Raw genomic sequence first — 12,559 nt, 5'->3', positions numbered from 1 at the left:
ATAATAAAACAGTTAAGCTTCAAATTTCAAATGCATAAGCTTTGCTTCTTATAACTTCTTTGGGTCATACTCATAATAATTTTTCTATCTAGTTTAATTCTCTCTCTTTTTATGTGTCCCAAACGTTTCATTTGGATCAGCTGAGAGGGCGCTGTGTTCGTGAGTTTGTTATGTAGTTTTTGTTTTCTTTGTTGCATTAAAAAAAATGCATAAGCTCTGCTGTTTGTAACACACTGATATTGATCTAATCCACCACCGTTTTTTTTTTATCAGAATTATTTCCCCCCTCTTAAATGTGAAGATTGGGGTCTGGCCCTGGGAAATGCATTGAAGATGGGACTGTGGTGTTGATTTCAATATAAAACTAACAGGCGTCTAGTTTGGAATGAAAACTTCTCCAGCTAATGTTCTTTAGCTACCATTTTTGCCAGTCGTATGAAGTCAACGAGTTTTTCAGTTAAAAAATGATGCCACTTGCCAGTCGTATGAAGTCATCACCAACTACACACTTTCTTATGCCAGTTGGACTCGGCAGCGAACTACACACTTACTTGTCCCTTATATTTTGCACCACTTCTAAATTCTGATGTAGCACATTTCAAGAGACTACACCAATCCTGTTGCACTTCCTTTCATCAACTTCTAGTCTTCTGCTGCATTTTTGCAGAAGAGCCATCAACAATGGCATCAGAAAACCTTCAGTGTCTTAAGAAATATATCGGTCCGTTATTGTGTTTGCATGTAGTTCTTTTGTCAAGTTTGTGTGGGATTGCTACCTCACAAACCATAGTCACCAGTTTACCTGGTTTTGAAGGGGACCTGCCATTCACACTTGAAACTGGGTAAGTTTATATTAGCTGCTGCATTTGAGTTTTTTTTTTCCTTGATAAACTCTTCAACTGGAGGTTGTAGAAGCAGTACTGAGTAATTGGGTTTTGTAGGTATGTGGGTGTGGGTGACTCAAACTCCTCCCAATTGTTCTACTATTTTGTTGAGTCGACCAGAAGCCCTTCTGAAGACCCTGTTATGATTTGGTTAACTGGAGGCCCTGGCTGCTCTGTTCTGTCTGCCTTCTTTCTTGAAAGTGGTACGAAACTTTTATACAATTGTTTAGTCTAGCTATTTCAGTACATACTAGTTCAAATACTAATTACTAGTCATGGAAAGTCAAGATATGGTGAGGTTAAGTTTGAGAATTGAACTAGTAATAAGATACAAGAAAACATGAATAGCAGATAGAGAAGTGCAACTGTCACCATCATATACATCATAGTTTACTGCATACTAGCTTAGCGTGTAATGTGTTTCACAATAATTTCATTACAAATTTCACTCTCATATCATGAAACAAACTAGTTTCATCAAGACAGATTCTTTCTGTTGATATTAGTTGCTCTATCACTAGTAAAATGCTTACAAAACAGAGAAAAGAAAGTTTCACGTACAAAAACAAAGACTAGAAATAGTGGAGCTTAGATTGTTGGTTCTGTGGAGTGCAGACAAGGTGTTAGCGAAAATACCCAACTCAAATATTGTAGGTGTTAGAAAATATGGACTTAACATTATCTGATTTACATCAAGAATAAAAACCAATTGATTTATCTTTACATAAATAACAAGAAGTATATAATCATAACTCTAATTCTGGTTATCTATTGAGGAGTATGTCTCTTGATAGAAGTAGGAAGCTCATTAGTAATTAACCTGTATTACATCAAGTGTTGGTGATAAATTCTAAGTCTCCTATCTCGATAAACATGAAGCAGTGTTGGACTCCTTATGGGATGAGTCTAACTCGTTTGTTTTGGCCAATATAAATAGGGAGCAAAGTCCCTGTATTCACCACCGAGTATTGCATATTGTTCAGCCCCATTCTGAAGCTTTTGGTGTTGACATACAGAAGACTTTCTTCTCGAGTTCTGCTGCTGCTATTCATTCTCGGTTCCAGTTGCTCAAGATGTCTGACCTTGGTCAAGTTGTTTCTGCAGGGATCCAGAACGTCAATGATGCAGGTGGAGTCCTAGTTCCACTAGGAAAGCTATTCTGCAGTTTATGTGTGAATGTTGTGCAACTGGTTTAATTCATATTGTGTATGTGTTTTATGATATGATCTTGTGCTTGATGTGGTCCTTGTTGCATCATATAGATTTAACAATTGGTATCAGAGCTTAGGAATTTTATAAAACACATATCATGCGTTTTGTTTTGATTCAGAAAACCATACTATGAAAATTATTTCCTAGAAAATAAAATATATTTTCTATTTAGACTAAAGCAGGCCTTAAGTGGTTTTAACCCGGTTTTAGTACTAATCCAACTCATTAAACGGGCCCAAAACCCGAGTCCAGAATTTACATATTTAAAGAATATTACCGTTAGAACATAACGGTCACTTTTGCTTTAGGGATCGGGTTAAGATAGGGCTTACTGAGATGAATTCTCAGTTATGGGATTCAAGACCCCTCTTTAGAATTGATTGGATCATATGGAAGGGTTGAAATTGTTGCTTGTTTTCTTTTTGCTTCCGCTATAAAATAATTGTTGCAGCGCTGTAGCAGAGGCCAAGGTATGTTCATTGGAAATCCCAGAACTTGTATTTCAATTTCTGCATATGGAAAGGGTTGTCATATGGATTACTGTTTAGCATATCGAAAGGGTTGTCATAATCATATTTGGAATGATTGATCATGCATATTGAAGAAATTCTGCATATATGGTTGAATGCCTCACTGTGATCGTGTGATGAAAAGTGTGGAATTGAGAATGATATGATTACTGTAATGGTATTATTTGATGATTTTGATTGAGTATTGTTTGTTTTAAGTATGCTATGGTTTTTAGTTAACAATTAGAAATATATCTCCCAACATAAAATCTGCAGTATTGTTATTTTCATGGCATAAATTAATAAGTTCATACAGAAACTGAGCATATGGTTATTAATTCTAGTTTTGGTATTCTTGTAAGATTGTATTGGTCATTTTGCACAAAGCAAGTTTTCATTATCACTCTTCAAGGATTTTAAGTTTTAACAAAACTGGAACTTGTGTTTATGCATTTAAAATTGCACTTATATTTTGTCTTCCAAAGAAGTTGTTCACTGTGTAATTTTGAATGCAGAACAGTATCATATGTAAACACAATTATCTATTGAGATACCTTGAAGCTTTTCTTGTCCAAAGATATAGACTGATTCATCGAATGACAGATTTTTGTTAAATACAGTGTGATAATTAAGAACTTTAGAATGTTGAGTTTTATGCCACAAAGGTGTTACTTGATATTGTTTCAGTTATGGGGTTTTATAAAAACTAATCATGTATCTGCATAAATTAAAGCTCATGACTGTTTTTGAATTTTTATGTCTTTTGCTTTATTTTGGTTGTGTTATTCAAATACATGATTTTGTTTTAAAGATTAACACACAGATAAAAGTTTTACTGCAGAAATCTTATTTTCTTTATTTTTCTGTGTTTTTAGGTCTAAATGTGGTCACTATAGGCCAAATTCAGTTGCTTAATGGATGGAATTATAAGAAGTGGAGAAACCAAGTTGAATTTTATTTGTCTATGCATCAAAACATGGATCTTTGCTTGATTGAGGAACAGCCATTAGAGCTAGACACTGAGAGCACAGAAGAAGATAGAAAATATTATAAGGAGTGGTACAGCTCCAACAGGAAAGCTAAAAATGTGATAAGAACCTCCATGTCTGACACTGTTAGGGGTTCAATCATTGAGCCAGACCTTGCCATGGATTTCCTAGAAGCCATAGGAGATAAGTATCAGGAGAGTGACAAAGCTGAGGCTGCTAGGCTATCCAAAAGATTTAATGAGCTGGAGTTTTCAGGAAAAGGAAGTGTGAGGGAGCACATTATGGAGCTGATTGACCTCAACTCGAGGCTGAGGGATTTAGACATGGGAGTTAAAGACTCTCTGGTTGTGCATGTGGCACTTCAGTCATTGCCTAACACCTACAGTAACCTGAGAACCTCCTACCATGCCCAAGAGTCTAACTGGGATTTAAACAAGTTAATTTCTATCTGTGTAGTAGAGGAAGAGAGAATCAGGAAGGAAGGCAGACCAGCTACTGCAGTCAACCTAGTTGAGAAGCCTAAGTGGAAGAAACAGAACAAACTTAAGGCCAAGAAGACTACCACCACTAAAGTACCTGGAAAACCTGCAGAACATAAAGCTGAGAAACCTTTTAAGTTTAAGTGCTATTTTTGCAAGAAAATAGGGCACATGAAGAGAGACTGCAGTGGTTTCAAGGCTTGGATGATAAAGAAGGGTGAGTCTTTTCCTAATTCTGTCTTTTCTCTAGAAGTTAATTTTGTTAATATAGCATCTCACTCTTACTGGTTAGACTCAGGCTCACCTATACACATTACAAATTCCTTGCAGGGTTTAACAAACAGGAGGACACCAAAGAATAGTGAGGTCCAAGTCTGTGTGGGGAATGGCTCGAGAGTAGCAGTTAAGGCCATTGGGACCCTGAAGATTGATTTAGGCTTAGGAAATTTTGTTTTTCTAGATAGTGTTTATTATATTCCTTCCTTGAAAAGGAATTTGATTTCAGTAGGTCTTTTAGTTAAGATTGGTTGCAAACTCATTATTGATTTTAGTGGAATAAAGTTGTTTCAGGGTTCAAATTATCTTGGCTGTGGTGTGTTTATGCATGATTATTTGAAATTAAATTGTTCTGTTGCTCAACAGGAGATTATGTTGATTGAAAATAATCAAAACAATATTAAGAATAACACTGTCACAGGTACAAAAAGAACATTGTTCAATAATAAGTCTGCAAATATATGGCATAGAAGATTAGGCCATATATCCAAAGAAAGACTAAAAACACTCGAGAAAAATAAAATTTTACCTGCATTGGATTATACAGATTTGAATGACTGCATTGAGTGTTTTAAAGGGAAATTGACAAACTTCAGAAAGAAAAAGGCCTTAAGAAGTCAAAACCTATTAGAACTAATACATACAGACATATGTGGTCCATTTAAACACAAAACTATCTGTGGAAATTTTTACTTCATCACATTTATAGACGATTTTTCTAGGTACTGTTATATCTATTTACTATCAGAAAAATCACAAGCTCTAGATGCATTCAAAATTTATAAAACTGAAGTTGAATTGCAGCTAGAAAAGAAAATAAAGTTAGTGAGATCTGATAGGGGAGGAGAGTTCTATGGTAAACACACTGAAGCAGGCCAGCAAAAGGGTCCTTTTGCACTTTATTTACAGGAAAATGGCATTAAGGCTCAGTACACAACTCCCTATAATCCTACCCAAAATGGAGTAGCAGAAAGAAAAAATAGGACCTTGTTAAACATGGTGAGAAGTATGATGTGCACTACAGGTCTACCTATATTTTTATGGGGTGAAGCTCTTAAGACTGCAAATTATATTTGCAATAGATCACCTAGTAAATCAGTAGACAAGACACCATTTGAGTTGTGGTGTGGAAGGCAACCTAGCTTGCATCACTGCCATGTGTGGGGATGCAAGGCTGAGGCAAAGTTGCCAAATGCACAAACACAGAAGCTTGAATCCAAAACAGTCAGTTGCCATTTTATTGGCTACTGTGAGAAATCTAAAGGCTATAGGTTCTATGCAGCTCAAAATTTTACCAGAACTTTTGAAACTCATCAAGCAAAATTTTTGGATGAAGGTTACTGTAATACTAATTTTGAAGACTTGTCTTTAGAGTTAGAAGAAATTACTGAAAACGAAAATTTACAGAACATCTTGCCTTTAATTCAGTCAAATAATGTAGATGATGCAGATACAGAAACTCAAAGCCAAAATCAAGTTTTAGAAGAACCAGTAGCCTTAGAACCTCATGCAGATGAATCTATAAATGATATCCATTTAGAAAATAACCCTGCAGAAGAACAAATTCCACCTCAGCCTAGGAGATCCCAGAGAGAGAGAAGACCAGTATATGGGGAAGATAGTGATTTTGTAGTGTACCTACAAGAAACTGATATCCTAGGTGAAGATAATGATCCTTCAAGTTTCAAGCAAGCTATTGAGAGCCATGAAGTTGAAGAATGGCAGAAGGCCATGAAGGCTGAGATCGAGTCAATGAAGCAAAATTCAGTATGGGAACTAGTCAGACCAAACCTAAACCAAAAACCAATAGGCTGCAAGTGGGTGTTTAAGACAAAGAGAGATGCAAATGGTAATATAGAAAGGCATAAAGCCAGGCTAGTAGCTAAGGGTTTTACACAAAAAGAAGGCATAGACTATACAGAAACATTCTCTCCAGTTTCAACTAAAGATTCATTTAGGATTATAATGGCTCTAGTAGCTCATTATAATATGGAGCTGCATCAAATGGATGTGAAAACAGCCTTTTTGAATGGAGAGTTAGATGAGGTCATATATATGAAACAACCTGAAGGTTTTGTGAAAATAGGAAAAGAAGATCATGTATGCAAACTGAAAAGATCAATTTATGGACTTAAGCAGGCTTCTAGACAATGGTATAAGAAGTTTGATTCAGTGATTTCATCTTTTGGCTTTTCAGAAAATATTGTAGATGAATGTGTGTACATTAAGACAGTTGGGAAAAAAATTATTTTTCTTATACTGTATGTAGATGATATTCTTTTAGCTAGCACTGACATAAAATTGCTTAAAGATACCAAAGCTTTTCTGTCTAAAAACTTCGACATGAAAGATTTGGGTGAGGCATCCTATGTTTTAGGAATTGAGATTAAGAGAGACAGGGCACAAGGCTTGTTAGGCTTATCTCAACACAATTACATCACAAAAGTGTTAAAGAGATTTGGAATGGAGTCTTGTGCATCAGGTGATGCTCCTATGACCAAAGGTGACAAACTGTCTAAAAACAAAAATTCTAAAAATGGGGGGAAGATGTCTGATATGGAAAGCAAGCCTTATGCTAGGTTAATTGGTAGCCTAATGTATGCACAGGTCTGCACTAGACCTGATTTATCATTTGCAGTTGGAATTCTATCTAGGTTTCAGTCTAATCCTAGTCATGAGCACTGGGTTGCAGGAAAGAAAGTACTTAGATATCTGCAGAAAACAAAATCTCACATGTTGGTTTACAGACAAGTTAAGAAGCTTGAACTTGTTGGCTATACTGATTCAGATTTTGCAGGCCATTATCCGGATTCTAAAAAGTCCACATCAGGTTATGTCTTCATGCTTGCAGGAGGAGCTGTTGCATGGAAAACCATGAAACAGTCATTGATTTCAACCTCCACTATGCAGGCTGAGTTCATAGCCATTTATGAAGGAGTCTGTGAAGGCTTGTGGATCAAAAATTTTCTATTGCATACTAAAGTATTAAGTTCAATTGGTTCAGATGCATTGAAAATATTTTGTGATAATGAGGCTGCAGTATTTTTTGGTAAAAACAGTAAAAGGTCCAACAACTCTAAACACATAGACTTAAAATTCTATAGTGTTAGAGAAAGAGTGAAACATGGTGAGATAAATGTTTTGAATATTGACACTGAATCACAACTTGCAGATCCTTTTACTAAAGCATTATCAGTTACAAGTTTTCAGAAGCATACCAAGAACATGGGAATTCTATCTGGTTTGGAGGCTTGAGTTCAGTGGGAGCCAAATTTTAATTTTTAGAATTTATTTTGTAATAGGATTCTTGGTTCAGTCATTATCGATTTTAGTTTTTGCTTGTAATCTTTGATACTGCAGTTTTTGAATAAAATAAGGTATTTCATATATGTGTTCTTTTGTTTTAGCATTATTTTAATTTCTGAAGTCTTGCAAATTACAGTTTTTTGAACTTTAAAATATCAATGTGTGTTATCAAGTGAACTTTTCTGCATTGAGGAATTTTGCAGGTTCAGTTTCAGTTTTCAGTTAAGCAAATACCAGTTCACTAGTGTTTCAGTTTTTGCTGTCAAGATTTTGAATTGTCAAAATCATTCTGTTGGACTGTGAGCATTGGATTTTGCAGGTAGATATACTTATCCAAATTTCTGCTCTTATTATCACTTTGAGCTTATGTGATTGCAGTATTTGATGTTAGTGATCTTTAATCAGTTTGGTTATTTAATCAAAATTGGTTTGAGGTTCTGCATTATTTTCTGCAAATTGACCAAGCTGAATGAGCTGTGAGTTTTTGTATACTTCAGTGCACACTTTAGTTGTTGGTTATGTTGAGTTATTGGTTCAATTGGTTTGTATGCAGACAATGTTAGTCCAAGTGGGAGATTGTTAGAAAATATGGACTTAACATTATCTGATTTACATCAAGAATAAAAACCAATTGATTTATCTTTACATAAATAACAAGAAGTATATAATCATAACTCTAATTCTGGTTATCTATTGAGGAGTATGTCTCTTGATAGAAGTAGGAAGCTCATTAGTAATTAACCTGTATTACATCAAGTGTTGGTGATAAATTCTAAGTCTCCTATCTCGATAAACATGAAGCAGTGTTGGACTCCTTATGGGATGAGTCTAACTCGTTTGTTTTGGCCAATATAAATAGGGAGCAAAGTCCCTGTATTCACCACCGAGTATTGCATATTGTTCAGCCCCATTCTGAAGCTTTTGGTGTTGACATACAGAAGACTTTCTTCTCGAGTTCTGCTGCTGCTATTCATTCTCGGTTCCAGTTGCTCAAGATGTCTAACCTTGGTCAAGTTGTTTCTGCAGGGATCCAGAACGTCAATGATGCAGGTGGAGTCCTAGTTCCACTAGGAAAGCTATTCTGCAGTTTATGTGTGAATGTTGTGCAGCTGGTTTAATTCATATTGTGTATGTGTTTTATGATATGATCTTGTGCTTGATGTGGTCCTTGTTGCATCATATAGATTTAACAGTAGGTAGTAAGCTAACCATCTATCAAGCATTTTCTATACAGATATGTGCTTATAGTTGAATCTATGTCACGTCTGACATGCACTCTTTATCTTTCAGTGAAACTGAACTAAGACAATGAGAAAAACCAATTTTAATCTTGTCATTACTCACTAGTACTTAATAGGAGTGCTACATCACCACCATTTTTGCATAGATTAGTTGTCGTTCTCAGTTGTGCAAGGACCATTTGTCTCTGCACTCCCAAATTCCCAAGCTAACTTAATCCCAGTCGTCATCGCGCCAAATCATGACTGAATACAGAGTATTTGTTGATACAGAAATGGGTTTGAACTGTCCAGGGAAAAACTCCAAATTAAAAGCCAACAACTAGAATACTACTCAAGTACTTCGGGCTTATTCATTGACATTCTTTGTGTCTTAATTAAGTCCATTCAGGCTCCTAGTGACAATGATGGAGACAAGGAGGAATGACATATATTCAAGAATTTACAACATTGATTCTCTTTTTACATTTTTGCAGGTCCACTATCTTTCACATATGTAGATTACAATGGAAGTTTTACCCTCACTTCATGTCAACCCATATGCATGGACACAGGTGCACAATTTGACAGTTCATATGCTTGCTTCAATACTACTCCTTTTCTAGCCATGTTTATCTAACTCAAGCTTAGCATTGATTTTTGCAGGGCCTCAACATAATATATGTAGATTCACCTGTTGGCACCGGATTCTCTTATTCTACAACGCAAGAAGGTTACTATATAGATGACGAAGGTGCCGTGGACCAGATTGTTGAGTTTCTGAGGAAGGTATGCTGAATGTCTAGAGAAAAATTCTAACAGAACCAAAGCCCCTAAACTTTGACAATGATGAATAAATTATGAAATCTTCGTACCCAAAACAATGTTATCAATACAAATGTAGTCATGATTTTCAGCATTTTAATCCATAAACCTCTTTTTTCATGCATTTTCTGTTTGGAATGACAAGTGTTCATACAAATTACCAAGATGTCAATTATGTCAAAAGCCATCACCTTACTAAGGAGTGAACACAAAGAATGCAAAACCATAAATGTTTTATGTATGTTTCATATGGATTGCTGTATTGTTAAGGCTTATTTATTTCCTAAATTGCTATGCAGTGGCTGTTGGCTCATCCTCAATATTTGAACAATATACTCTACATTGGTGGCGATTCTTATTCAGGAATTCCTCTTCCTATAATAGTACAAAAACTTTTTGATGGTAAGTTACATACTTCATGACCTTTGGAGGTCTGCGTTTTTAACTTTTCATGGAAAGTAAATTTAATATGTCCATTATGTATTTTATCTTTTTCTTACAAGTTTTCCAACAAAATTTTTATGCAGGTAACAATGCTGGAGTGGAGCCCTATCTAAACCTTCGAGTACATAATTCTTTTCTCCAGAACTCAGTTGTTTTTTTTTTGCTTTAATTTCCAGAACTTTGATGCATTTTATATGCATTTTAGACATGCATATTGGTTGCTTAATTTAAGTAGGAAGAAGTCAAAACGCTTTATACTTATTGGTTGCTCGATGAAAATGAATGATACTGCTGAATCTTCTCAACATTAGATATGTGTTTTATAAAATTTGTAAATTCAACTCTTGTTTAATAACTCTGAAAAAATAACAGGCATAATGATATTGAGCTTTGTAATGTTATAGGGTTACATACTTGGAAACCCGAAGACTGATGACTTCATTGATGTCAACTCAGTGACCCCATTTGCACACAGGTTGACACTCATATCAGATGAACTTTATGAGGTATTCCCATTTGAAATTTTTTCTTCAGATATTTTTCGTTTGGAAAATTAGTTCAAACTAAATCAATCTTAAATTTGATGTATCTTTGGTCTTTCAGTCCACCAAAGAAAGCTGCGGCGGTGATTACGTTAATGTAGATGATAACAACACAGGATGTGTGACAGATCTTGCAACAATTGATCAGGTCAGAGAGACTAAAGGTGATCTTTAGTTAGATGCCTTTGTGCCATTACTATGGTCTATAGAAACTAAGAAAATCATTTGACATTTCAGCTGCTTCTTCAAATTAATACTATGCATGTCTTGGAACCCAATTGTCAAGTGGCCTTACCAAACAACAGAGAAGAAGAAGGAAGAAGATCAATCCGAGAACTACCTGAGAATTTTCTCACAGAATCTACTCCTGCATTGTGGTGCCGGGTAAATACTCGAGTACATTTCTTATGAGAGATATGTATTGGTGAGTTAATGAGTCTAACTTCTCTACTTCCTCCTTTAACAGTACTACATCTGTGTGATCTTGGGTGTGTGGGCTAATGACCACAGTGTCCGCAAAGCTCTTAATGTCAGCGAGGTATTTAGTATGCAAACTTCTAATCATTACCTCAAAAGAATGTTTTAAGATGCCAGCTGAATAATGTATGACCAGTAAGTACCTAGCAATTTCTCAGCAACTGATTAATGTCTTGATTCTAAACAGAACTCTATTGGTGTTTGGAAGAGGTGTAATACGACCATGGCTTACACAAAGACCGTCACAAGTAGCGTTGAGTATCATAAGAATCTCAGCAACACAAACCTTCGAGCTCTTATATACAGGTGACATATCTTGTAGCTGCAAACCACAATTGTCCCGCTATAAATTTCTTTCTGACATTCAGTTTTATATTTCCTGGAATAACTATTAAGAGACTTCTAAAACAATGCCTATAAAACTTTCATAGCAGTGGTGACCATGACATGTCTGTTCCACACATCGGCACCCAGGAGTGGATCCGTGATCTTAATTTGACTAATAGTGAGATTTGGCGGCCGTGGTATGTAGATGGTCAAGTTGCTGGGTAAGTTCAAGCAAAATCTCTCAACATTTTATTGCTTTTGTGTGTTCTTTATATTCCAGAATTCGTTACAAAAATTCTGTGACAAATTTACTGTACTTTCCCCATGCAGATACTCAGAAAAGTTCTCAAACGTTGACTACAATCTGCAATATGTAACTGTAAAGGCAAGAACTACCCCCTAGTTATTTTCCCAGTAGTTATGGAAAGAAAGTAAATATATGTGTGCGCGCTTCATGCAGGGTGCGGGTCATGTGGCTCCACAGTACAAAGCTAAGGAATGTTATGCAATGATTGATCGGTGGCTCGCTTATTACCCTCTCTGATCCATTTTGCAGTTTGAAGGATAAATCTTATTGTGTTTAAGGATAATAGAATTGAGAGAGAATTGTAGAGAGAATTGTAATCATATTATTGAGAATAGGAGCCCTATATATAGGGATTACAAAGTACATGTTCTAATGTTACAAGGAATACTAATCCGAGTAGGATTAGGAATTCTAGAACCTTCTCTCCTATTACTACTCCTAGTTTGATAAGGCACACTAAGTCGATTTTCCTTCAACACTCCCCCTTGTGCCGCTTCAAACTTGGTGGTGACGCTTCATTCGTTGCCTCGTTAAAAACCTTGCCAGGTAACAAAAACCCTGTGGGATAAAAATAACCCTGGTCGAAGGACAAAAAGAGCACAACACGTCCTTCACTCTTCGAGATCAAACATGTAGACATCATAACTCCCCCTGATGTCGATATCTCCCCCTGATTGCTACAATCGTGGTAGTTCGGATAACTTTCTCAATCCGATGCTCTTCACATACTTCTCGAAGGTGGATTTAGGTAACGACTTAGTAAAT

The 12,559-nt window shown here is 35.8% G+C and overlaps 1 pseudogene; it reads left to right on the top strand.

The window, feature by feature from the left end:
• The first annotated feature begins 598 nt into the window (after nt 1-598).
• Nucleotides 599-12,065, top strand: LOC133710350 (serine carboxypeptidase-like 18; annotated as a pseudogene).
• The last annotated feature ends 494 nt before the right edge of the window (nt 12,066-12,559 follow it).

Source organism: Rosa rugosa, chromosome 5, assembly GCF_958449725.1.
Source record: "Rosa rugosa chromosome 5, drRosRugo1.1, whole genome shotgun sequence".
Classification (NCBI taxonomy): domain Eukaryota; kingdom Viridiplantae; phylum Streptophyta; class Magnoliopsida; order Rosales; family Rosaceae; genus Rosa; species Rosa rugosa.
This window is presented reverse-complemented; position numbering and strand designations above follow the sequence as displayed.